The following is a 27,923-nucleotide window of genomic DNA, read 5'->3' as shown; positions in this document are numbered from 1 at the left end:
CACCAGGGCACTTCAGATCAAGTACAGGAGGTTACGTGTGGTCACCTGCAGTAGGCCTTGCTACCAGCCTGGGCCAAGCATGTGGCTTGAATTCCTCTCCACTTTCCCTCGCTGTTCCATCCATCTTCTTCGACAGGCGGCCCGGGGACCTTACTCTACCTCAGCCGAGTCACTTCACATCTTGTTTGCCTCAGTTTCCTCATTATGAAATGGGGCTAAAATGGCTTGCTGAACAGCCCTCGCAGAAGTGAAGAGACCCGTCTTCACTGGGGGTTTGGGGGCAGGTGAGTGCAGGGATGGACCGCTTACAGGTGAATGGGCAGGAGAGGGACATTTTCGGATGGGTGCTTCTCATAAATGGGGCAACTGGCACCTTCCAAATGCTATTTGGTGAGGGGAAGTTGGGGCTCAAATGAAACTGACAGCCAGTGGATATTTAACAAAAGATATTTAGGTTACCTTTACCACGGAGAAACACTCTAAACAAAAATAAGGGACCCATTCAATAGTATTGGTGTGATAATCATACATGAAGAATTTATTTTTTATAATTCGATCATTTAATTTGTATAACTATTTGGTAAATTCCCACTGTACACTCATGCACTAACTTAGTACTGATGTGTAATAGTGAAAAAACAACAAACGGATACACTCTTCCCCAACAAATCTTGCATTCCAGCGGTGGAGACAGACATAAGCAAATACATACACTCATGCATGCATACAAGTTTTGATTGATGCTATAAAGAAAAAGAACAGAATTCTCTAAAAAGGACCCCAGGAGCTTAGTAAATCTCACTCTGTGAAAGCAACATTTGAGCTAAGATCTGAAGAGTAAGCAAGAGATGGCTTGGTGAAGAGTGACAGAAAGAACATTCTAGGCAGAGGGAACAGCATGAGGTAGAAAAGCACTTGGCAAAGAAGAGGCCAAACTATTTTAGAGAGCAGTAAGATGGGGCTGGAGAGGTGGGGAGAAGCCAGATCACACAGGATACCAAATGCGCTGTTAAGATCTTTGCGTTTTAGTTTAGCTGCAATGGAAATTTACTGGACCACCTTGAGCAAGGGAACCGCATGAGCCATGAGAGTGGAAGCAATAAGACTCATTAGGAGGCTGTCACCACAGTCTGAAGAGACGAGTGAGGTTGATGAGAACTAAAGTGAGGGCAGTGCGGATGAGAGGAGCTTGGAGAGGAGTTTATTTGGGGTTAAAATGCAGAGGGTTTGGTGACTTATTGATGTGGAATGAAAGGGTAGAGAAGGGGGCAAGAAAAGCTCCTAGAGTTCCAGGTTGAGCAACTGGGTGGGTAGAAGTGCTATTTATGTGATGGGGAAAATGATGGGGAAGCTGCTTTGAGGAGCTCATCGTCCAACATGCAGAAAGGACTTTAATTGCTTGAGTACCATGCTTGAGGTATATACAAAGTCTTACAGAAGCAGAAAAGAAGGAGCCTATGAATCTGGCTGGAATTAGAGGAAAAGGAATCACAGAAGGGGTGTCATTGGGGTTGGCTCCTGAAAGATGAGGTGTGTTTAACAGATTAAAAAGGGAAGACAGATCTTCTAGGAATAGGAACAGCATTTTTAAAATATACATAATAATGCCAGTCCTGCAAAGCGTTTGAGAGGATTAAGTAAAATAATTTACATGGAAATACCTAAAACTTTGGTATTTGTGCTTTGGAATTTGTTGATGGTGTTTACACCATTGTCACCAGCCCATCCAACAGCCAGTGTTGTACGTGTACATCTATCTGATTCTTCATCAATCAATAGGAGAATAAAACTGACTGGCTTCCCTGCCTCTTCCTAATACACCTGAGATACGTATATGGAATGATGAACCCCTGTAGGACTAGTTACTGAAGGCTGCAAAAAAGGGGATTACCGCTGACCCTTGAACAATACGTTTTTGAACTGCATGGGCCACTTATAGAGGTTTTCTTCGATGGTGAATACTACAGTACTACACGACGAGATCCCCAGCTGGCTGAATCTCTGGATACGGAACCACAGATATGGAGGAACCGTGGATACAGAGGGCCGACTATAAGTTATACATGGACTTTCAACTGCACAGAGGGTCAGTGCCCCAAGTCGTTCAGGAATCAACTGTAATGTATAAGCCTAGCTGTTTTTAGGCTTGGCCTTTTCAATTATATTCCTTTACATTTTAAAGTACAGTTTATTTTGAAAACCCCATTCTCTCCATGTGTCTACATAACCCCTTAGCAGCCAGCGCAGGACCTAACATAAAAAGGTGCTCAACAAAAGTTAACTAAACAATATGAATTGGTAGGGCATTTATGGGGTGCCTCCTATTTTTCAGAGACTATATTAGTCTGAGGGCACAGAGATAGTTAAAGCAAAGGTCCTGTCCTCAAGAAAGTCACAGACATAAATCTAGAGGAATAAAAACATATGCACACATACTCACACACAGTATGATAAATGTGTCCAAATAAATATATATAGTGTCTCTCCCACCCCCCGCCAACAAATTCAGAAGTTAACAGAATACAGCCAAACCAAAATATTTTTCAATCCATAAGCATTTGCAGGCTTGAAATTGCCAAAGCAGAAACTGGAGGGTACAAAATCAGACTAAAGCACAGTCAGTGGAATTCCTTGAAGTTACCCATAAATATTCGCCAAGCTTCCCTCAGTCCTACACCTAGTCATAAATCCCCCTGCTTTTTTTCAAGAACTTTTACATTTGATCAACGACGGAGGGTGATGTTTAAACCAGGCCATTTGGAATGTTTGATTTTCATACATAGTTTTAAGATTTTAATTTCCACTCTGCAAGCCGACTTGGATTTTCCCTACCCTGAAACAAATCAGGATTTCTGAGACATGAAAGCAGGCTCCAAGCACAGAAGGGCTTTCTGAATATTCAGCCTGGTTGCATTGCTCAGTCAGGTCATACGTACAAAAAACTTAACATCTCACCTCATCTCGTTCCTGGAGGGGGATAGCCTAAAAACCTGGCAGCTAATGTGGTGAGAGAAAAATACCCAGCACTCAAGATCAATCAGTCAAAAAGAGGCAAGAGTCATTCATCAAAGGATAGAGGGATAAACTCAAAGATGTTGTGAAACATTTACCCAACCAATCTGAAACTAATTGGTCTCTCTACTTAATCTCTTTCTCCCCTCCTTGTCAAGCCAGTGGCCACAGAGCTGTACAGGGCCAGCTAGCTCTTAGCAGTAGAATGGATGATGTACACAGGATATTGCAAATATATCACAGAATCAGAGCGTGTTAGAGCTGAAAGGGTCTTTGGAGTTCATTTAGCCTGGTTTGAAGAGTTAGTTCTAGGGGAGCAAGAAGAGCCCTGGACTTGGTCAGACTGGGACAGGGTTCTAGCTTCCACTCTTGTTATTTTCAAGCTATGAGCTCTTAGGGAAGTCATTTCAACCCGTCTGAAAATTATATTCCTCATCTGTCAAAAGGGAAAAATGTTTTACTCATAGGGATTCCGTGAGAGTATGATAATATAAGTAAATGCACCTTGGAAGTACCACTGACCATATAAATAGGTGAGAAATAATTATTATTATTATTTACTTTTATTATTACAAAGAATCCAACAAATGCTACCTGAATCCAATCAGTAGTAATCGAGCAGTCTTAACTAAACCTTCGCCTGACCTGATAGAATCAATAGTTTCCATTCATTTTGTAAAAGATGGAGTCACACCACAGCACAGAGGATGTCCGATGCTAGTGGATTGGTCCTTAGCATATCAGGAACCTATCTACCCCCAGTTCACTGATATGCTGATCAAAAGTCAATGATATTTGTTCCCATACTCTTTATTCTAATTGTATGTCTGAAAGCCATTATAAAAATTAATTAAATATCATGAAAACAAAAAAATATATGTTTTTATACAGATATTTGTTGTTTATATAAAAATACAGATGATTGCTATATAGCACTGTTTAAAGACAATGCGGTAAAAGACACTATCGGCAAATTAGTAGCAAGCAAAACCATTGTAAAAACACTAGAAGAAAATTATAAAAATCTAGAAGGCCTACACATTCAAGTTTCTTCACAAAAATGTCCTTTATATCCTGCTTCACTTTAAAGAAACTGAAAATATTAGCACTTATGAGCACACCCATTCAAGAGAGTCGACTGTGACTCTAATCAGTGGACCCACAGCCCTACTTTGAAAGCCTGTCATGTGAATTTTGCATTAATATTATTCCCCTCCTAACTAAATCTAATAACTAACCAACTCCCTGTCCTAACTGACTTGTAGGTAATTATTTGTTGTCATTTATATACCTGCCTATCTGCTGATCTGTAGGAGCTCTGAATATAAATCATGTTTAATGTGAGTTCCTTGCCATTGAGGAATCTACAATCTGATTAAACACTAGTAAAATGTGAAAGACTTATAGTTCAATCATGGACATCCAATTTAACTCACAATTATCCTCCAAGGACAATGGTACCAAAGAAAAGAGGGCTAGATTTTTCAAAATAGTTGGAGCATTATTGTTTCTATCTGACACTACCATAAACGGCCTGGCTTTGTCTGTGATCCTGTCAAATGTTTCAGGGATAATGTTTCCTTATTATCAATTCACCTTTAGTGCTTGGAACACAGCAGGTTCTCAACTGGTATGAGCAATTGTCATGAAAGGTGTGAAGAAAGAGAAACATACACAGGACTCTGAGATGGGATTAATTAAGAGGCGGAAATCCAGGAGGCAGAAAGAGATTGAGCAAAAGCCTAGGAGAGGGATGCGTCCTGGATCCATTTGTCCTTGTAAACGTCTCTTGAGCACCTTCTTAGACATCATGGCCTTTCTACTTGTATGCCAGAACTGACCTGGCTTGTCCAGCCCAAACAATGGGATTTTAAAATTTGAAGTAGTTGCCATCATTTACAAATCAGTAGATTACATGTACAGATTAGCAGTTTTTCCTAAAATATCAGAAGGTCCAGCGACACCAGCATTCCCACATGGAAGCAATGGGCAGGCACTTTCCTGTATAGTGACATTTTCCTATAGATAAAACATGACCACATATGTCATGGTCACCATGGCTCCCTGGTTGGTTTCACTCATTAATGTTCCTGTATGCCCCTTTGGCAGTTCTGGTTTTGATGCCTGACTATGTGCCCAGCACTGTGGTGATGCTGGGTCCCTACCCTGGAGGGGCTGCAGAATAACAGGAAGTGATCCATGTGGCAGGTGATGTGAACCTCAACAAAGAAATGGCTATAGGAAAGGAAACAAATATATGTATCCCAGACATATTTCAAAGCCTGAAATCATGGAAATCAGTGAAATATCATGTCTAGGGAAAGGAGAGGCAGAGTTTAAAGTAATTTCAGGGATTGTAGCCCAAAACACCAAGAGAAAGGTGACTAAGATGGGATAATTGGGGAAGAAATCGGAAGAGGAAGGAGAGAGGAAAGGGGGAAGGAGTCATGAAGGGAGGGAGAGAGGGAAGAAGAAAGTATTTAAGTGGCTACTCAACCAAGCATTTTCACATCAGCTGGTTTTAAGGGAAATATTATGATAAATTTTGGACATACTGAGTTTTGGAGCTAGCACAACTTCCAGGGATGGTTTCTGATGGGCAATAGCTAAGAAAACAGGAAATTCATCTCTTCAACAATTTTTAATAATAAAAGCAATAATGATAAAAACATCTAATCTACATTGAACATGTATTCCATGCCAGTTACTACGCCAAACACTTCCTAGGTATGAGCAGTCTTTTGCAATCTTCCCAACAATTGTGAGAGCTAGCAATAATAATAAAACAGATAAATAATAATTGCTAATAGTGAGTTCAGAGTCACCGTGCCAGATGCTGTTCTAAAAGTTAATACATATATTAACTTATTTGATTTTGAGAACATCCTTGTGAGATAGGTATTTTGTCTACATTTTACAGATGAGAAAGCTGACATCAAGTGGAATTAGGTAAATTTCCCAAGGTTACACAACTAGTGAGTAATGACGTTGGACTTCCCACCCAAGCCTGTCTGAATCGTAGTTTAAGCACTGAGCCATTACGGTCTAACACTCTGTGCCAGGAAATATTTTTGGCACTAATGACTCAAATAATAAAAGAAGATAGGCAGGCTCTACCCTCAAGGAACTCACAGTCTAAAGGGAGAGGCAGACGAGCACAAACACTGCAGGCTAATACTCAAGACAATCTTAGAGATGCCTACGTACCAGGTGCTCTGAAAGCAAGAGGTAGGGGAGCTGAACCTGCCCAGTGGAAGGAGGGCAGACAAGTAAGCCTTCACAAAATTGCAGCACAAGAAGCTGATTCTGGAAAGATGGAGACAAATTTGACGGGCAGGGAAGAGAGAAAAAAAATGGAAAAAGGCATGGAAGTATGGAAGTTTAAACCTTCTTTGGGGAATATCAAAACATTTCGGATGGCTGAGAATTTGTAAACGTGGAAAAGATCAAGGAATATGAAATGTCAGGGCATGCAGAGCTAGCCTGAAAGCCTGCAGTGTCATGCTAAGCAATGAAGGGATGTAGAAAGCTAAGATTTCTTGTGAGCACTGTTATGCACAAGGTGTGCATTTTTGTCCTGTAGGTAATGGGGAGAAATTGAAAGAGTAACCTGCTCAGACCTGTAACAGAAAAAATGTCCCTCTCAGGCAACCAGGTGGACACTGGATTGTAAAATGGCTAGACATTTAGAGAGGGTGTATTTAAGAGACTGCAGCAATAGCCTGGGTGAAAAAGGATGAATCCAGAGGGTAGAGAAAAAAGGGTAAACTAAAGAGAAATTTCAGAATTCTTTTGCAAGGGTAATGTATCCTCTGGCTTTCAATTAATCATTTAAATCATAATATGGTGGGATAACTTCCACAAATTCAATTCATTCTGCCTATGCTGAATTAACTTGTTGTACTCAACCACAAGGAAAGTTGCTATTTTTGTCTCTTTATATTTATAACCATGATCAAGCTCTTTCCACAAAGGATTTGAGGTGCCTGGAAGATCACTAAATGAAATGCAGTCTCTGACAAGTGGATCCTTACTGAAAGAACTGATCTGGAAGCAGAAGTCAGCCTCTCCTGTCAAATGAGACAAGTTCAAGCTGAAGATATCAAGAAACATCCTCTACATCAGCTCGAGACTCCAAGTTACCGTCCCTTCCTTTGTCTGGAGAAACAAATGGTGAGAAAGTGTCCAGTTTGCTCTACTGCTAAATTGAGCGTTTCACTAGGAAAAAGAGGAAACATTGAAAGCAGTGATGAGTTTCAAACATCATTTGCACACCCTTTCCTGGAGACACTTAAAATTATATAAGAAGACGTGTAAATAAATCAAAACTTTAAACAAGACAATACCTTAATCCTAAAACAGATGAATTCTTAGGAATGTGAAGCATATATATATCATATTTGTGCACAAAGTATTTTTGACCTCTTAATCTCACTTAATTCTTTTCAAAACAACCTGCAAAAGAGTCTGGGAAAGAATTATTATCTCCATTTCACAGATGAAAAAAGCTAAAGGTCAGAGCTTGAAAATGGCTTCCTCAGATTTGCACAACTTTTGTTGTTAGTGACAGAATTAGGTTGAACATCAATTTTACTGATACTCATTTTAAGGAAAATGGAGTAGGATAAAAATACTAGGAACTAATGTTTAGAGTGGTCACTATGTGTCAGACACTATGCTATGTACACTATATGCATTATCATATTTAATTCTCAAAGCACACCATGATAGAGGCAGTATCACTGTTTCCATTTTACAGATGAGGAAACTAAGGCCAGAGAAAATGATTAAATCAAGGTCACACAGATAATTATTGGTGGACCAAACCCAGACATCCTGTGTCAAATCTAGCTCTTAACCAAACAAACATCTATTTAAATCTCGTCTCTGCAATTAACTGTCTAGCCCTGGCCAAATTATTGCATTGTTGGACCCTCTGTTAAACAAAATTATGTGTTTGTATCTGTGTGTGTGTATGCATTTGTGTATGTGTGGCCTGGTTCCACATCATAGTCTTTGTAGGTCACCAGTAAACATTATTTCCCCCTGTTTCAACCATAATACATTGTCACTAGACATTTTTATGACAGAAATAACCGTATTAGTTAATCTAACACAAAACGGCAGCATTTGTATTGATAGTGGAAAAAAAAAGAACTATACCTTAAACTCATCTTACAGTCATATTTGACTGCTAATCTCAAAGCTTTCTCTCTCTTTTCTTAGGGTAGAATTAAAATTTCCTTTTGAGTAGGAAACAAAAACTACACTTGTTCATAAAATTAATTGTCTTGCCAACAAAAGCCCGTTTGTTATGGAATTCCCAAATGACTTAGGCACATTAAATCTGAATTACTTAGTAATACTATAATTTAAAGAAGTAAAATCTTGTTAATCAAAGATGGGTCCCAGAAAATTCTCCTCCAAACACTGCAGGCTTTAGAACCTCGAAATGGAGGCACTTGAATTTGAAACTATGCCATGTTTGAAAGTCAGAGCTCAAGTCTCATGGATTCCAACCCTTTCAGGTAAAAGTGTCCCTTTTTAAACATAAAAGAATTTGTGGATCTACTCCATGCCATAATGAGAAAAGTAGTGATATTAGTTTATGTTAATTATAAAACTATGGTTATAAAAGTAGCTCTGTATTCACTCGTGCATAATTTGTAATTTATTAATCCTAACAGTATAATACACTTCTGTAAAAAAATAATACTTTGAGATGGTAGACATTTTTTTAGCATACAGATTCTTGTGCTCATGAGTCCCTTTCAAAAAAATCTATAGCCTCTCACAATGATCCACAGGGTGGAAACCACTGTTCTAAAATATTAGGATTAGAAGGACGTTTAATGTTATATAAACTATCTCAGTACCTAATAAATGCATCCCAGGTACAACATTTTGAATGCTAGGCATGTGTTATCTGTTTGAACACACTCAAAGACCTGGGAGGGAGGAAGCTGGAGTAGGGGAGGTGTGGCCAAAAAGACAGGGGTGTGCTAAGTACCTCACAGAGTAGTTGATCTATGCTGCTGTGGAGATATTAGGAAACTCTTTAGAGTTGATCTATGCTGCTTAAACGTCTCATGTCCCCTGTATCAGTCAGGGTCTCCTCAGGAAAATCAAAACCATACTAGTGATTTCAAATAGTGGGTGGTGGGTAGAGGGTGGGAGTAACACAAGCACCTCATTGCAAAAGCATTTGAAGGCAAAGGAAGTCGGGGCGGGGGTGGGGGGCAGTGATAATAATGACAGAGATTAGTTTCTACCACCTACAGAGCTGGAGGCACAGAAGGAAGGAGGTGATATTAGCAGAGCCTAGGAGCACTCACTGCAGACTGAGCAGCTGCTGAGCAAGCCAGCAGCCACTGCTCCTGCTTCTACAGCTGCCGCTACCTGACCACCTGATGCCCATACCCCTGAAGCCCCTCACCTCTGGCAGTCACTGGCAATCACCCACCAGATCTACTTCTGCTAGATCTATTAAAGGCCGCTGCAGGACATAGACACCCATTTCTCCCAGAGAGAACACCAGAAGCAGAAACAGAAGAACAATGACCTTCCTCCATACCTTCCTCCTTTCTCCATTTCTACCCCTGCTTTATAGTCTAATTCCTCCCACTGGTTAAATAGACAGGGAAACCATCCATCAAGGGAGTTGGTCAAGTGTAACTTGCAGAAGTCTGCCCTGCTGTGGTACAAACCTGGGCATGGCAAATGTGGGAGTGAGCTGACAGCAAAAGGCAAATCATCAGCTTAATTCAACCCTTCAGCCACCCAGATCCACTCTCACCCTTTTAGTCATATTCAACTTCCATCAATAGCAGAATCATGATTCTACCTAATATGATGAACCTCTTTCTAATACAAATACCCTCTCATCTTTTTCAAAAAATAGACAAGTTAAAGCCTTGTCAACTACCATATCCATGAGTCAATTCCATGGAAATTCAGTAACTTAAAACTAAATAGAAAGGCAACTACCACCAATACTCCTCATATAAAATATTATAAAATATTAAAAGTAAGGGAAAGACAAAAAAAGAGAAAGAATTGGTATATACACACAAACACACACATACACACAAACACATATCAAATGCAAGAAAAAACATAGATAAAGCTGCTTCAATCTTTGTTTCTATAATGGGTCATTTATACCATGTTTGATATTTATCTCCATCCTTTGCTCTTGACAAGCACTCCAATGGAGAGACTCAAAGCTCACCTATTGTTATTTCCCATCACGGTCAGCCCTCCTAAATCTTGGCATAGCACCTTCTAGAACTAGCCCTGAAAAATGAGAGGAAATGGTAAACACTATCCTCAATTTAGATAACTGTGACTTTGACATTCAATAAATATATGGCTTTATAAACTATGTATCCTTGGTTCCTCTGTATCTACTATTCTGCATTCATGGATTCAGTCAACAATAGATCATGTAGTACCGCAGTATTTACTATTGAAAACAATTTGTTTATAAGTGGACCTGAACAGTTCAAGCCTGTGTTATTCAGAGGTCAACTGTATTTTTACTTCTCCTTCTCCCTTATTTTGTGATACTCATATTTTACCTCTGCATACATTAAAACTTCACAATACACTTTTACGTTTTTTATTTTAAATAATCAGTGTTCTCTTAAAGATAATTTTTTAAATGGGAAAAAAAAATATTTTCTACTTGCCCAGCATTTCCAATGCTGTTCTTTCATCTTGTAGATTTCCGTTTCCATCTGGTGTCATCTGCCTTCAGACTGAAGAACTTCCTCTAACATTTTTCATCATGCAGGCCTGAAAGTAACATATTCTGTCATGTGAAAATCAATGAATTTGCTAAAGTTGCAGAATACAAAATTAATACAAAGAAATCTCTTGCACCAACGTGGATACCCCGGGAGGTCACTCTCCCCGGGCTCTGTCCTGGTGGCGTAGGGGAGCATAGGGCTCTGCCCCATGATGTACAGTCCCTTTCCACAACGTTGGAGATGAAGCCGGGCCTTGAGTCTGCGCCTGCATATTCCTACAGCTTCTCAGAGTCCTGTGGACAATGACTGAGGAGACAAACCATGCAGGAAACAGCTCTCTAGAGCAGCATATCTGAATCTAGGTTGATCCGAAGTGAATGAAAAATTTGTTTTAATCAGTTTGGGTGTACTGCTGGATTAAAGCTTTTACCCGCTTTGTTAAAAAAAAAAAAAAAAAAAAAAAAAAAAAAAAAGAAATCTCTTGCATTCCTATACACTAACACTGAAAGATCAGAAAGAGAAATTAAGGAAACAATCCCATTTACCATTGCAACAAAAAGAATAAAATACCTAAGCATAAACCTACCTAAGGAGGCAAAAGACCTGTACACAGAAAACTATAAAACACTGATGAAAGAAATCAAAAATGACAGAAACAGATGGAGACATATACCATGTTCTTGGATTGGAAGAATCAATATCGTGAAAATGACTATACCACCCAAATAAATCTACAGATTCAATGTAATCCCTATCAAATTACCAGTGGAATTTTTCAAATAATTAGAACAAAAATTTTACAGTTTGTATGGAAACACAAATGACCCCAAAGAGCCAAAGCAATCCTGAGAAAGAAAAATGGAGCTGGAGGAATCAGGCTCCCCGGCTTCAGACTATACTACAAAGCTACAGTAATCAAGACAGTATGGTACTGGCACAAAAAGAGAAATATAGATCAATGGTACAGGATAGAAAGCCCAGAGATAAACCCACGCACCTATGGTCACCTAATCTATGACAAAGGAGGAAAGAATATACAATGGAGAAAAGACAGTCTCTTCAATAAGTGGTGTTGGAAAAACTGGACAGCTACATGTAAAAGAATGAAATTAGAACAGCCCCTAACACCACACACAAAAATAAACTCAAAATGGATTAAAGACCTAAATGTAAGACTGGACACTATAAAACTCTTAAAGGAAAACATAGGAAAAACACTCTTTGACATAAATCACAGCCAGATTTTTTGACCCACCACCTACAGTAATGAAAATAAAAACAAAAATAAACAAATGGAAAAAATAAACAAATGGGACCTAATGAAACTTAAAAGCTTTTGCACAGCAAAGGAAACCATAAACAAGACAAAAAGACAACCCTCAGAATGGGAGAAACTATTTGCAAATGAAGCAATTGACAAAGGATTAATCTCCAAAATATACAAGCAGCTCATGCAGTTCAATACCTAAAACAAACAAACAAACAAACAAAATGCCCAATCAAAAAATGAGTGGGGGCTTCCCTGGTGGCGCAGTGGTTGAGAGTCCGCCTGCTGATGCAGGGGACACGGGTTTGTGCCCTGGTCCGGGAGGATCCCACATGCTGCGGAGCGGCTGGGCCCGTGAGCCATGGCCGCTGCGCCTGCGCGTCCATAGCCTGTGCTCCGCAACGGGAGAGGCCACAACAGTGAGAGGCCCACGTACCGCAAAAAAAAAAAAAAAAAAAAAAATGGGTGGAAGACCTAAATAGACATTTCTCCAAAGAAGACATGCAGATGGCCAAGAGGCACATGAAAAGATGCTCAACATCACTAATCATTAGAGAAATGCAAATCAAAACTACAATGAGATATCACCTCACACCAGTCAGAATGGCCATCATCAAAAAATCCACAAACAATAAATGCTGGAGAGGGTGTGGTAAAATGGGAACCCTCCTGCACAGTTGGTGGGAATGTAAATTGATATAGCCACTATGGAGAACAGTATGGAGGTTCCTTAAAAAACTAAAAATAGAACTACCATATGACCCAGCAATCCCACTACTGGGCATATATCCTGAGAAAACCATAATTCAAAAAGAGTCATGTACCCCAGTGTTCATCGCAGCTCTATTTACAATAGTCAGGACATGAAAACAACCTAAATGTCCATCAACAGAGGAATAGATAAAGATGTGGTACATTTATACAATGGAATATTACTTAGCCATAAAAAGGAATGAAATCGGGTCATTTGTAAAGATGTGGATGGACCTAGAGTCTGTCATATAGAGTGAAGTAAGTCAGAAAGAGAAAAACAAATATCATATATTAACACGTATATGTGGAATCTAAAAAAAATGGTACGGATGAACCTATTTCCAGGGCAGGAATAGAGATGCAAACATAGAGAATGGACATGTAGACACAGGACTGGAAGGAGAGGGTGGGATGAATTTGGAGACTAGGATTGACATATATACGCTACCATGGGTAAATAGATAGCTAGTGGAACCTTCTGTGTAGCACAGGGAGCTCAGCTCAGTGCTCTGTGATGACCTAGATGGGTGGCATGGGGGGAGGTCCAAGAGGGAGGAGATATATATATACATATAACTGATTCACTTTGTTGTTCAGCAGAAACTAACACAACATTGTAAAGCAACTATAGCCCAATAAAAAAAAAAAAAAGTTAAAAAAAAAGGATGGGGGCTTCCCTGGTGGCGTAGTGGTTAAGAATCTGCCTGCCAACACAGGGGACATGGTTTCAAACCCTGGTCCAGGAAGATCCCACATGCCGTGGATCAACTAAGCCCCTGTGCCACAACTACTGAGCCTGCACTCTACAGCCCGTGAGCCACAACTACTGAAGCCCATGCGCCTAGAGCCTGTGCTCCGTAACAAAGAGAAGCCACTGCAATAAGTCCGTGCTCGGCAACAAAGAGTAGCCCCCGCTTGCCACAACTAGAGAAAGCCTGCACACAGCAACAAAGACCCAAGGCAGCCATAAATAAATAAATAAATAAATATATGTATTTATTTTGCTTTTCAATTTTGCAAGTTGCTTACTCTCTCCATTAGAGCCCATAACATTTTAATCATAATTATTTTTAAATTTCCAATCTGATCATTTGAAAATCTCTGCCATAACTGAATCTGGTTCTGGTGTTTGCTTCGTCTCTTCTTACTGTGTTTTTTTGCCTTTTAATGTCTCTTCTAATTTTTTGTTGATAACCAGACATGATGGATCAAGTAAACAGAAATGAAATAAGTAGGCCTTTAGTGTGAGGTTTAATGTGTATCTGGCTAGGAGTTAGACTGTGTTTAATATTTGCTATAGCTGTAGATATCAAAGGCTAAAATTTCCTCTGATGTCTGTTCCTGTCTCCCTTGTTTTGGATTTCCTCAGAGACTCCTTAAATAGTGTCTGAGGCTTGCAATTCTTTTGGCTGTAATCCTCTTTTATTACACAGTAGCCCAATTAACATGGTGGTAAGTGGTACAGGCTCCAGCAGCAGGCTTCTGCTCCTGGGCTGCTTCTCCCAGTAAGCTGGATCATTTGTATTCACCTATCTCTCCAAATTTTCAGGGCGGCAGCTTACCTTGTGACCTCAATTCTCTCATCAGTCTAAGACAAGTTGTTGATTTTCAGTTTGTTCAGCTTTTTTCTTATAAAATGGGAGTAATGACTTCCAAGGTCTTTACATATCAGACCAGATACCGGAAGTCTCATTTCCTTCCATTTATGAAGGATATTTTTTTCCTGGATATAGAAATTTAGTTTGACAACTTTTTTTTCTTTTAGCATATTAAAGAAATTATTCCATTGTCTTCTGTCTTGCATTGTTCCTGACAAGAATTTGGTAGTCATTCTATTTGTACATAATGTGTCTTTTCCTCTGGCTGCTTGTATTTTCTCTTTATTGCCAGTTTTCAGCAATTTGACTAGCATGTGCCTTGGTGGTTTTTCCATTCATGTGTGTTTACCCTGTTGAAATTATTGGAAAATTTTCGACATTTATTTCTTTAAATAATTTTTCCACCACTACTTACCATACTGTCAGGATCCCTAATTACATGAATATTAAATTACTTTATGCTTTCTCAATGTCACTGAATCTCTGTTTATTTTACTTCTTATGGCTTTTTTCTCTATGTGCTCTCACTTGGATAGTTTCAAGCTTGCTAATCTCTTATTCTGTTATTAAGCCCATCCATTAGATATTTTATTTACAATATTTCACCTTCCATCTCTCAAATTTCCACTTAATTCTCTTTATATCTTTTATTTCTTGACTTGCATATTTCTATTATTCTTTAAACCCTTGAAAATATGTATAATAGTTTTAGAGTTTTTGTCTGCTAATTCCATCATTTCTGTAACTTCTGGGCTTATTTCTACAGATTGACTTTTCTTCCAGTTATGGGTGACGTTTTTTGTTACTTTGCCTGTCTATTAAAATTTTATTGGATGCTGGACACTATAAGCCTTACATTACTAAATATTTGGCTCTTATTGTCTCCCTTTAAAGAGTGTGAAAGTTTGTGTTGTCAGGCATTTAATTTGTTTGTGAATCAGCTTGACACTTTCAAACTTTATTTTTAAACTTTGTTAGGGCAAGTGCAGAGTACTCAGCTACTATGGCATAAACCTTCTTGGGTCTCTACAGAATGGCCTAGATATTCAATAAGGTCTCTGCACTCTGGCATTTAGAGCTCCCAGCCCTTTGCGGGCTCTACAAATTGTTTGCCTTATACCTCCTTGGAACATATTTTTTGCCAGATACTTGTTCTTTGCTTGATCTCAGAGAGTCTCACTCTGCACATGCACAGGATAGGATTCAGCCAGACTCAAAAGGACCCCTGTACATTTTACTGGATCTCTTTCTGGGCTTACTTCCCTCCTCTATGGTACTCAGCCCTGCAATTCAAGTCGCTTAGCCTTCCCTCAAACATCTATCTGTTTCCTCAACTCAGTGAACCTGTTTAGCTTTGCTTGGGTTCCCCTCCCTGTCCCACATTTCAGAGAATGCCTCCAGCCTGAAAGCTGAAATGATTGTGGGGTTAACCTCATTTGTTTATCTTCTCTCATGAAGCACAATTCCATGTTGTCCAATGTCTGAAAACAGAAGAATCACGTATATTGTTCAGTTTCTCTAGCTGCTTATGACCAGTGAACTAGTCTATTATACTAATTATAAATACTTTTAGCATTTCATTCTAGCAAAAAGTATATAGGTAATTCCACATGTTCTTTTATGCATTAATGTAACAAACAGCTATTAAATACCTAACAAGTTCCTGGTGCTCTTCCCCAGGAAAAAGCAGAATGGTAACCTGGGAAAAAGTCTAACGTCTGGAGTCAAGAGATCTGGGTTTCAGTCTAGGTTCACTATTTGCTCACTTTGTGACGAGTTATTTAAACCTCTCTGAGTCTCATTTCCTTACTCTTAGAGCAGGATAATGTTATGCCTACTTTGCAGGATTACTGGTACGGCTACATATATTGTATGTAGAACAACTGGCCAATTCCTGGCACATAGCCTGAACCTGATTGATTGCAATTATTATTTTTATCATATATGCTATGGAAATGATTGAAAGTACAATAAATCAGCAGACTGGGGTGAAAGAAATGCCTCCACTGGAGGCTAATAATAACACTATGCCTGAAAGTAAAGGCATAAGCTGGGAGACATCCAAGAGAAAGAAAGAACAACGAAAATTGAGAGCTTAAAGAAATAAACTTTCCCTCTCTGGTTAAGTAAGGGAGAGTCTCAGAGTATGCAACCTGAGAATTTCAGAATAAGTAATACAGGCACACTCAGGCACTGAAAGGCAGACCAGAAGCTACTGATAAAGAAACTGGATTCCTTAAAGACAGAAGATGGAGCACCAGAAATGATCGGATCTCTGTATCAAGAAAGTATCTCTAGCATAGATGAAGATTGATGGGAAAATGCCCTCAGTGTCACTCTCCATAAATTGGGTGGAGAGCCACAGGTAATCTGAGATTTCATGACACGTGGATAGAAGATTTTGCCAATTTTATGGGCCAAACATGAAAATAATAGTGTTTCCAGTTCATCAAACTTAGTAGCAAAATCCTTTGATTTGAGTATGTGTTCTATTTTTCAGAACTAGTTAGGAGAGCTGCAAGAAAAGATTGAGGGTGAAAGAGTGGTAAATGTTACATCATAAATAATCCATGCTACTAGTTAACTGGAGATTGAAATGAAAGAATGAATGATGGGGTGTTAAGCTCTACATCAGGCCATTTCCCAACTTACACCAAAATTTACTTTTTGTGCTTTCCACTTCAACATTATTTTTCAAAGTAACCTTAGCAAAAATGTGTTCAAATAAATTAACATTGCTTTAACTTCCTTGTGTTCGGATTTCTCTCCTCTAATAGGAGGTAAAGGCCTTGAATTGAATCAATGATGACTTATTTTTCTTTATATCATACCAGCATCAAATGCTGATATGTTGGCTTATAATAGATTCTCAATAAGTATTTCAAGTATTAAAATTTGAATGAATTAATGAAGGGAAAGAAACTCAAAATTTCTGACATAATTAGCAAGAAAAAATTTATGAAAGGGTGATTTTTTTCAAATGGAGCAGACCGTTGAGCAATCAAAACTCTGATGCTTATTAAAGTTGGGGCACATTTTTGTACAAAGCTTTTAGACAAATCATCTCCCTCTCCCTTCCCTCACCCAAATTAGCCATAGAAAATACAAACAGTCATGGTTACTTTGAGAAGAACTCTCAGAGGCACTAACAGCAGGAAATAAACTAGGACAATCTGTGGGACGAGAACTTGATGAAATTTGGGACATTTTATATAACATTCTCATTTTGGTTGGTTTTGACTTTATTAAATTAAAATTTTTAAAACACAAGGCAATACCAATGAATACATTCAGGCATAAATAGGCCATGTTAAATGATATTCTATAAGGGAATCTGTTTATGTGATTTTGCCCTCCAACTTTATTAAAACAATCAATAGGGTTTATTTATCAGTGACATTCCTGGGATTACTCCCTGAAGTGAATTTCTTTGAGAGTGACCAAATTACATTATTGAATAGAACTATATGTTGTTTTCTATGTGGTTAATTTAAGAACAATTATTGATACATATGACATATTACAAACAAAAGTAATAATTGAATTGGTTTAAAAACTACCTGAATTAGAGCCAAAGAGTCCATCATCCAACCTGTTCTGAATTCCTTTATATGCTTTGCCCAAGTTCTACGGCACTTTATTACACCAAGGTGTCACTTTTGGTATCAAGGCCTTTACTACTATTTAAGCAGACTTCTAATTTCTGTGATCATCTACAATTGCTCAAAGTTTAACTACCCAATTGGTATCAATTGTACTTTAGGAGATAAGATGCCATACAGAGACATCCTCTAAAATGTCTAACACTGGTTACTTACCCTAGGGAGAGTATCCTTCTTTATTTCCTGGTCCTGAAATATCATCTCCTTCTGGTCTATGTGCCCTATTCTCTCTGTAGTCAATATTTATTTTTATCTGAAGCCAGTAGCCTCTCTGTGATACCTACGCTCTAATGGTGTGAGAAATGCTTTAAAATTATCTTCATGTGAATAGTAACCTCTTGACCAGCTCCTAAGCCTTAAAAATTTGCATTTTCCCAAGTAGACAAAAATAAATGAGGGTTCCTTTTTAGGTTCGATTTATATTTAGTAAATGTACAATACTAAATGCATAATAGGGTGAGTTTTGACAAATGTGTGCACCTGTATAACTGACATTTCTATCAAAATATAGAACATTTCCATTGCCCAGCAAGACCCCACATGCCCTTTCACCAGGCAATCTCCCATGTCAGAGAGAGCCATTCTAAAATTTATTTTCTTTAATAAAGTAGTTTTTGCCTATTTTAGAACCTCATATAAATTGAATTATACATAATGTACTATTTTTTACCCACATTTTTTGGCTTAGCATAGTCTTTGAGACACTTAACCATGAAATTCATTCATTGCTGAGACTCCATTTACCTGTCTAGACAAAAGGGTTGTTTCCAATTTGGAGCTGCTATGGATATTCTTGTATGAGTATTTTTGCAGACGTTTGCTTTCATTGATCATGGAAATATACCTAAGAATGGACTTACAGGGTCTTTAACCCTCTTCAAGGCTAGGTCTATTATCAAATGAAAGGTAGAAGCTTTTAGTTTTTACCATCAATAATCACTTTTTCAATCTGTAGAACATAATACAGTTTACCAAGCATTTTCATCTGTATATTCTCTTTTTACCCTTGGATGAAGCTTAGCAGGTGGAAAAGTGCTTACAGATAGAGACTTGTTCAAGACATTGACATTGCCAATAACAAAGCAGAATTGAGTCCAAGTCCTAACACATCACAAGTACCAACCTTATCTATAATTCCCTTTCCTATATGCTATAAAGCCTTTCCTGGCAATGTTGGTTTGTTTGCTTTTTTTAAGGGTGAATGAGTGGAAAATGCATGGGCGCTGATGGCTTACATAAACTGCCCTTCAGCCAAAATACAAGACTACAGCAGGGCACATTGGCTCTGCATTAGCCAAATTTCTCTGAAAGCAGGGATTTCTCGAACATGTGAAAACCACTTTTCTCGTTATACGTAATTCTGTTTCCTCAGCCTGCGCTAAACTATTGATCAGTAGACCTAAGGTTGACACCTGTACTTTAAGGACTATGTCATTTTAGGGAAATTATACCACTTGAGTTTCAACAGAGTTTCATTTGCCCCATCTCTGAAACTGGTTCCCAGAATCTGTGATTTCAGAAATTATATGTGCTGGGGACTGTGGTGTGAAAGCTACCATACTATTCTCACTATCAGTCTGTCATTTTATGACAAAATAAAGGATAATCCTTTAAAATGAATATATTCAGCTGATGAGATGGATGTAAACCGCCATCATGACCAAGCCTATGCTGAGAACTGGTCTTTAGGAATCCCATATCTCTATAATCCTTTTAACTTCTGAAGTTATCAACCTCTCTGAAGGCAATATGAGAGTGTTTGTTTAAAAAAAAGCATGGTCCCTTGGTGGTAGACAGCAGTTCATACTGTTTCTGATTTTCTGGGGGAGTTTAATTAAGCAGTTTGCCACTGGGAGCTTGACACCGGAGAGGAGGCCCAACCCAAAGAAATCTGGTGATTAAAGACAATGTTTGGGGCTTCCCTGGTGGTGCAGTGGTTGAGAATCTGCCTGCCAGTGCAGGGCACACGGGTTCGAGCCCTGGTCTGGGAAGATCCCACATGCCGTGGAGCAACTGGGCCCGTGAGCCACAATTACTGAGGCTGCGCGTCTGGAGCCTGTGCTCCACAAGAGAGGCCGCGATAGTGAGAGGCCCGCGCACCGTGATGAGGAGTGGCCCCCACTTGCCGCAACTGGAGAAAGCCCACGCACATAAAAGAAGACCCAGCACAGCAAAAATAAATAAATAAATATTTTAAAAATTAAAAAAAAAAAAAAAGACAATGTTTGATTGCCAGGTTATTTTGCTTGGGAGCTATCCACATCCAGCAGAGCACCTGAGGTTTGAAGAGCCCCACAAACAGCACACTGCTCCCAGAGCACTGTGAGCCCAGCAAGGCAAACTTGATCGGTAGAAGGTAATGGCCCTTGCACTTGATGGTTGAAGTAGGAAACAGGCCTTTCATTCACAACAATCAGTTATAATAGCAGAAAACCTAAAAAGACCCCTCTGACAGGGGAAGAGTGACAACTAGCAGTTTTCAAGCCTTATTTGACAGCAAAACAATTTAACTTCACCCTTTAAATTTGCTCTTCTCCCAATTTACTTTTTTAAAATGTAGGGTGTGAACTGTTACAGTAATAAGTAAAGCTTTATGCGATCCTTCATGGTTTGTGAACAATGTTTTATATGACTTTTCATTTAATCCTCATTACAATCCGTGGAAACGTATATTCTTTTTTCATGGAGACACTGAGGCACAGACTAAGGAAATGATTTTCATAAAACCACATAGCCAGAGACCAGTGGCATCAAACGATTTGCCTGGACTATAATCACACTGAGTTACATGTCTATGGGTAGACACCAAATCTGCATTCACAGCACCAATCCCAGTGCCCAGTATGTGAAAGGCACTCAATAACTATTTTTTGAGTGAGTGAATGAATGGATGAATAATTATACTAAGGAACTAGAGTGTAAGATTTATCTTGCATTTTAGCCATCTTTGGCTAGATGTCATGGACTTCCTAAGAGCCTCGAGAATAGCAAACACGGAGATTTAGCTGGACAAGATCAACTTCCTGTTTTTACTTATTCAATACATATGTGCTGAACAACTACCACATGAAAGGCAGGGTGTTAAATATTATGAAAATTTTACTAGAATATGTATGGTTCTTATTCATCTATGTCTGGAAAATACTGTTAGTGAGTAGAAAAATCATAATTTTCCTACACCCTTTCCACCTCTTCCTCCCACATCATATACTGCCTGCTTCCCACATCAATAAGGCTAGAAAAGGCAAGCATAAGCCTATAGAGACAAAATTAATGTTAATATTTCCTGCTACTCATCCCAGATTTCCATAATAGTCAAATAAACAGGGAAATAATAGAAAGGTATATTACTTTTTCCATCATGACCATGTTTCTGGTAAATTATATGTCTTATAAATTAAACGCTTTGCTCTACTGGCAGTAAAATTGGAGAATTTCATTTTCATTTATAGTCATCTTTAGTTAGGAATAGTTCCTAACACAAAAACTTAAATTAATAGTTCTCAATCCTGAACACACTCACCAAGGGAGTCTTAAAAACATACAATGCGGGCTTCCCTGGTGGTGCAGTGGTTGAGAGTCCGCCTGCCGATGCAGGGGATACGGGTTCGTGCCCCGGTCCAGGAAGATCCCCCATGCCGCGGAGCGGCTGGGCCCATGAGCCATGGCTGCTGAGCCAGTGCGTCCGGAGCCTGTGCTCCGCAACGCCAGAGGCCACAACAGTGAGAGGCCCGCGTACTGCAAAAAAAAAAAATAAAACACATAAAATGCAATTTCCTGACTTCACCCAAGATCCACTAAAACTGAATATCTTAGTTTCATTTTCAAATTGCTTTTCCAAAGAAGAGAAAGTTAGGAGCAAGTATATAGTTTTACTATATGGGAAGCAAAGAAATGAGGAGGTAGCTGGAGGGGGATGTGGAGTAAAGGGAAGATTATTTTGGAAGATGAAACATCTAACACCATGTTTATATCCTGATAGTAAGATCCAGGTTGGGGGTGGGGGGAGATGTATTAGTGATTCAGGAGAGAGTGTAATCCTAGAGGCAAGTCACTGAGTAGGTAAAAGGGGATGGATCCAGGGCACAAGGAGAAGGGCTCACCTTTGAAAAAATCATGAATGTACATCTATATTAAAGGAAGAAAAGTATGGCTGGTTGGGAGATGCTATGGTGAAAATTTGCAGAAGTTCTACTTTCTCAATGAAACTAGAAGCAAGGTCATGAAGAAAAGAGTGGGGGAATAGGATAGAGGTATGTTGGAGGTTTGAAAAGAGAAAAATTACATGAAATTCTTACCTTGGAAGGCATGGTCAAGATGGAAGAGTAGGAAGACCCTGAGCTCACTTCCTCCAACAAGCACACAAAAATTACAGCTACTTACAGAGCAACTGTCTATGAGAATGACCTGAAGACTAACAGAGGATACTTTTCACAACTCCAGATATAAAGAAGGAATTACAATGAGATTGGTAAGAGGGGCAGAGACATGGTATAGTCAAGATCAATATCCTGGGTAGGTGACCCACAAATGGCAGGATAATCACAATTACAAAGGTTCTCCCCAAGGAGCAAGGAGTCTGAGCTCCACATTGATTTCCCCAGCCTTGGGAGGTGGGGGTTTCAATAAGAAGATGAGCCCCTTGAAAGCCAGTCAGGCTTGCATACAGGAGAGCCAGAGGGCTGTAGGAAACAGAGAATCCACTCTTAAAGCGTGTGCACAAAAGCTCACATACTCTGAGTCCCAGAACAGATGCGCTAATTTGAAAGGAACCTGGGTCAGTCCATTTGCTGATCTTGGAGAGCCTCCCAGAGAGGCAGGAGGCAAGTGGGACTTCCCCTGGGAACACAGACACTTGAGGCAGCCATTTTGGTTAGCCCATTCTACCACAAGGACACAGGTACTGACAATGGCCACTTTGGAGCCCTCCCTCTAGCTCATAAATGCCAAGGGCTTACCTGCTCACCAGTGGGTCAGCACCAGTCCTGGAACCCCATGGACTGAGCAGCCAGCTGCACAGGAATCAAAACCCACCCACTAGTGGCTCAGCAGCCACCACACAAGACAGAACAAGGCAGCCCATCAGGCTGGGGGCCAGTCCTGCCTACCAGTACACCCACAGTAGTCAGCCCTGCCACAAAAGAAGGGCCCACACAGCCCACATAGAGGACATCTCTGGAGGATATAACTCTGGGGACTCAAGAGGAGTGGGATACTGGGCCCCATTGTATGTCTCCTACATAAAGCCACTTCTCTAAGATCAGGAAATGTAACCAACTTACTTAATATAGAGAAATAAACACAGAGATTTAGGCAAAATGAGGAGACAGAGAAATATGTTCCAAACGAAGGAACAAGACAAAACCCAAGAAGAAGAAATAAGCAAAGTAGAGATAAGCCAAAAAAAGAATTCCAGGTAATAATCATAAAGATGCTCAATGAACTTGGACAAATGGATGAACTCTAACAAAGGATAACCAAAGAGAACTGAAGAATACTATAACTGAAGTAAAAAATACACTAGGAGGAGTCAACAGTAGGTTGGATGATATAGAGGAACAGAACAGCAAACTGAAAGACAGAGTAGGAGAAATTATTCAAGTGAACAGAAAAAAAGAATATCTAAAACTAAGGATAATTTAAGAGACCTCTGGGACAACATTGAGCATATTAACATTCACATTTATAGGAGTCCCAAAAGGAGAAGAGAGAGAAGAAGGGGCAGAGAATTTATTTGAAGAAATAATAGCTGAAAACTTCCCCAACCTGGGAAAGGAAACAGACATCCAGGTCTAGGAAGCACAGAGAATCTCAGACAAGATGAACTCAAAGAGGTCCACACCAAGACACATTATAATTAAAATGACAAAAATTAATAATAAAAAGAGAATCTTAAAAGCAACAAGAGAAAAGCAACTACTTATATACAAGGGAACACCCATAAAATCATTAACTGACTTTTCAGCAGAAAATTTTCAGGCCAGAAGAGAGTGGCTTGATACATTCAAAGTATTAAAAGGAATAAAACCTACACCTAAGAATATGGGGCAAAGCTATCGTTCAGATTTGAAGGATATAAAGAGTTTACAGACAAGCAAAAGGTAAAAGAATTCAGCACCAGTAAACAGGATTTACAAGGAATGTTAAAGAGACTTCTCTAAGCAGTAAAGAAGACCACAACTAGAAATACGAAAATTATGAAAAGAAATTTTCATCAGTAAAGGCAAACATAAAGATAATAGATCAACCACTTATAAAGTTAGTAGGAAGGTTAAAATACAAAAGTAGTAAAATAATCTATATAGACACAATAAGTAGTTAAGGGATACACAAAAAAGATGTAAAATATGATGTAAAAAACATTAGCATAGGCGAGGGGGGAGTAAAAACACAAGGTTGTTAGAATGCATTTGAACTTAAGAGATCAGCAACCTAAAATTATCATATATATGTTATATATGAACCTAAAATAATGTTATATATGAACTTTAGGTAACCACAAACCCCAATATATAATAGGTATGTACACAAAATAAGAAAGGAATCTAAACATAATGCTAAAGATAGTCATCAAATCACAAGAGAAGAGAGAAAAAGAAGAAGAAATGAAGAGAACTACAAAAATAACCAGAGCAGAATCAACAAAATGGCAATGAGTACATACATATTTCAATAACTACTTTAAATGTTAATGGGATAAATGCACCAATCAAAAGTGAAAAAAAAAAAAGACATAGAGTGGCTAAATGGATATAAGAACAAGACCCATATATATGCTGCCTATAAGAGACTTACTTCAGAAATGATAACACACACAGACTGAAAGTAAGGGGATGGAAAAAGTTATTCCATACAAATGAAAATGAACAGAAAGCCAGGGTAGCAGTACTTGTATCACACAAAACAGACTTGCAAACAATGACTTTAGCTAAAGACAAAAAGGATATTACATAATGATAAAGAGATCAATCCAACAAGAAGATATAACAATTGTAAATATATATGTACCCAATATAGAAGGACTTAAATAGATAAAGCAAATGAACAGAAATAAAGGGAGAAATTAACAGTAACACAATAATAGTAGGAGACTTTAACACTCCATTTACATCAATGGACAGATCGTCAAGACAGAATATCAATAAGGAACCACTGGCCTTAAATGACACATGAGACCAGATGAACATAATAGATGTATATAGAACATTCCATCCAAAAGCAGCAGAATACACATTCTTTTCAAGTTCACATGGAACATTCTCCAGTATAGATCACATACTAGGCCACAAAACAAGTCTCAATTAAATTTAAGATTGAAATCATATCAAGCATTTTTTCAACCACAATGGTATGAGACTAGAAATCAACTACAAGGAAAAAACCTACAAAAAACACAAACATATGGAGGCTAGACAATATGCTACTAAACTACCAATAAGTCACTGAAGAAATCAAAAAATACCTGGAAACAAATGCAAATGGAAATACAATGATCCAAAATCTTTGGGCCAAGCTAACAAGTTTTAAAAAGGAAATTACAGTTTATATAAAAGTGTAAAAGTCTAATCTCAGGGAACAAGAAAAATCTCAAATAAAACCTAACCTTACACCTAAAGGAACTAGTAAAAGGAATGAACAAAACCCAAAATTAGTAGAAGGAAAAAAGGAATAAAGATCAGAGTGGAAATAAATGAAATAGAGACTAATAAAACAATAGAAAAGATCAATGAAACTAAAAGCTGCTTCTTTGAAAAGAAATAAATTTGATAAAACTTTCACCATACTCATCAAGAAAAAAAGAAAGGGGTCCAAATAAATAAAAACAGAAATGAAAGACAAGTCACAATGGATATCACAGAAATACGAAGGATCATATGAGATTGCTATGAACAACGACACACTGATAAAATGGACAACCTAGAAGAAATGGATAAATTCCTAGAAATGTACAATCTCCCAAGACTAAATTAGAAAGAAATAGAAAATATGAATAGACAAATTACCAGTAAGGAAATTGAATCAGCAATTTAAAAACTCCCAACAAACAGAAGCCCAGGACCATTTGCTTCCCAGGTGAATTCTATCAAACATTTAAAGAAAAGTTAACATCTATCCTTCTCAAACTATTCCAAAAAATTGAAGAGGAAGAAACACTTCCAAACTCATTCTACCAGGCCGGCATCACCCTGATACCAAAACCAAAGACACCACACACACACAAAAAGAAAATAATAGGCAAATATCACTGATGAAAATAGATGCAAAAATTCTCAACAAAATATTAGCAAATAATTCAACAATACATTAAAAGGATCATACACCATGATTAAGTGGGATTTATTCCAAGGATGCAAGGGTGGTTCAATATCCTTGAAACATCAATCAATCAATGTGATATACCACATTAACAAATTGAAAAATAAAAATTATTTGATAATTGAAAGAGAGGCAGAAAAATCATTTGACAAAATTCAACATCAATTTATGAGGAAAATTCTCAACAGAGTGTGCATAGAGGGAACATACCTCAACATAATAAAGGCCATATATGACAAACACACAGCTAACAGCATACTGAGCAGTGAAAAGCCGAAAAATTTTCCTCTAAGATCAGGAATGAGACAAGTATGCCCACTTTCACCACTTTTGTTCAACATAGTATTGAAAAGTACTAGGCATAACAATCAGAGAAGAAAAAGAAATAAATGGAATCCAAATTTGAAAGGAAGAAGTAAAGATGTCACTATTTTCAGATGACATGATACTATAAAAAACCCTGAAGATGAAAAACAATTGGAGCTAATAAATGAATTCAGTAAAGCTACAGGATAAAAAATTAATATACAGATACCAGTTTCACTTCTATACACTAAAAACAAACTATCAGAAAGATAAATCAGAAAACCAATCCCATTTGCAGTTGCATCAGAAGAATAAAATACCTAGGGATAAATCTAACTAAGGAGTTAAAAGACCTGTATTCTAAAAGCTACAAGAAACTGATGAAAGAAATTGAAGACAACATAAACAAATGGAAATGTATACAATGCTCACAGAGTGGAAGAATTAATTGTGTTAAAATTACCATACTACCCAAGGCAATCTATAGATTCAAAATACTAATGGCATTTTTCACAGAAATAGAACAAATAATTCTAACATTTGTATGGAACCACAAAAGGCATGAAATAGTCAAAATCTTGAGAAAGAAGAACAAAGCTGGAGACATCATGCTCCCTGATTTCAAAGTACACTACAAAGCTATAGCAATCAAAACAGTATGGTACTGGTACAAAAACAGACACACAGATCAGTGGGACAGAATAGAGATCCCAGAAATGAAGTCACACTTAGTTGTCAATTAATCTGCATCAAAGGATGCAAGACAATGCGATTGGGGAAAGACAGCATCTTCAATAAATGGTATTAGAAAAATTACATGCAAAAGAATCAAACTGGACTACTTTCTCACATCATATATCAAAATAAACTCAAAATGGGTTAAAACCTTAAGTGTAAGACCTGAAATCATAAAACTTCTAGAGGAAGACATAGGCAGTAAACTACTTGACATCAGTCTTAACTTTTTTTGAATAGTCTCCTCAGGCAAGGGAAACAAAAGCATAAATGATCAAATGGGATTACATCAAACTAAAAAGCTTTTGCCAGGAAGGAAACTATGAACAAAATGAAATGGTTGCCTACTTACTGAATGGGTGAAGATATCTGCAAACAATATATCTGATAAGGGGTTAATATCCAAAATAAAAAAAGAACTCATACAACTCAACATCAAAAAAAATAAGCAACCCAATTTTAAAAGGACAGAGGACCTGAATAGACATTTTCCCAAAGAAGACATATAGATGGCCAACAGGCA

The 27,923-nt window shown here is 38.2% G+C and overlaps 1 non-coding gene across 1 annotated transcript; it reads left to right on the top strand.

Annotated features, from left to right (window-relative positions):
* The first annotated feature begins 10,895 nt into the window (after nt 1–10,895).
* LOC114900108 lies at nt 10,896–11,099 on the top strand. Its single transcript, XR_003794728.1, has one exon. It is a non-coding gene; the product is annotated as a small nucleolar RNA SNORA73 family (small nucleolar RNA).
* The last annotated feature ends 16,824 nt before the right edge of the window (nt 11,100–27,923 follow it).

This window comes from Monodon monoceros, unplaced genomic scaffold, assembly GCF_005190385.1.
Source record: "Monodon monoceros isolate NGI ecotype Baffin Bay Population unplaced genomic scaffold, NGI_Narwhal_1 Super_Scaffold_18, whole genome shotgun sequence".
Lineage (NCBI taxonomy): Eukaryota > Metazoa > Chordata > Mammalia > Artiodactyla > Monodontidae > Monodon > Monodon monoceros.
Note: the sequence above shows the minus strand (reverse complement) of the source record. Positions and strands in the feature narration are given on the sequence as shown.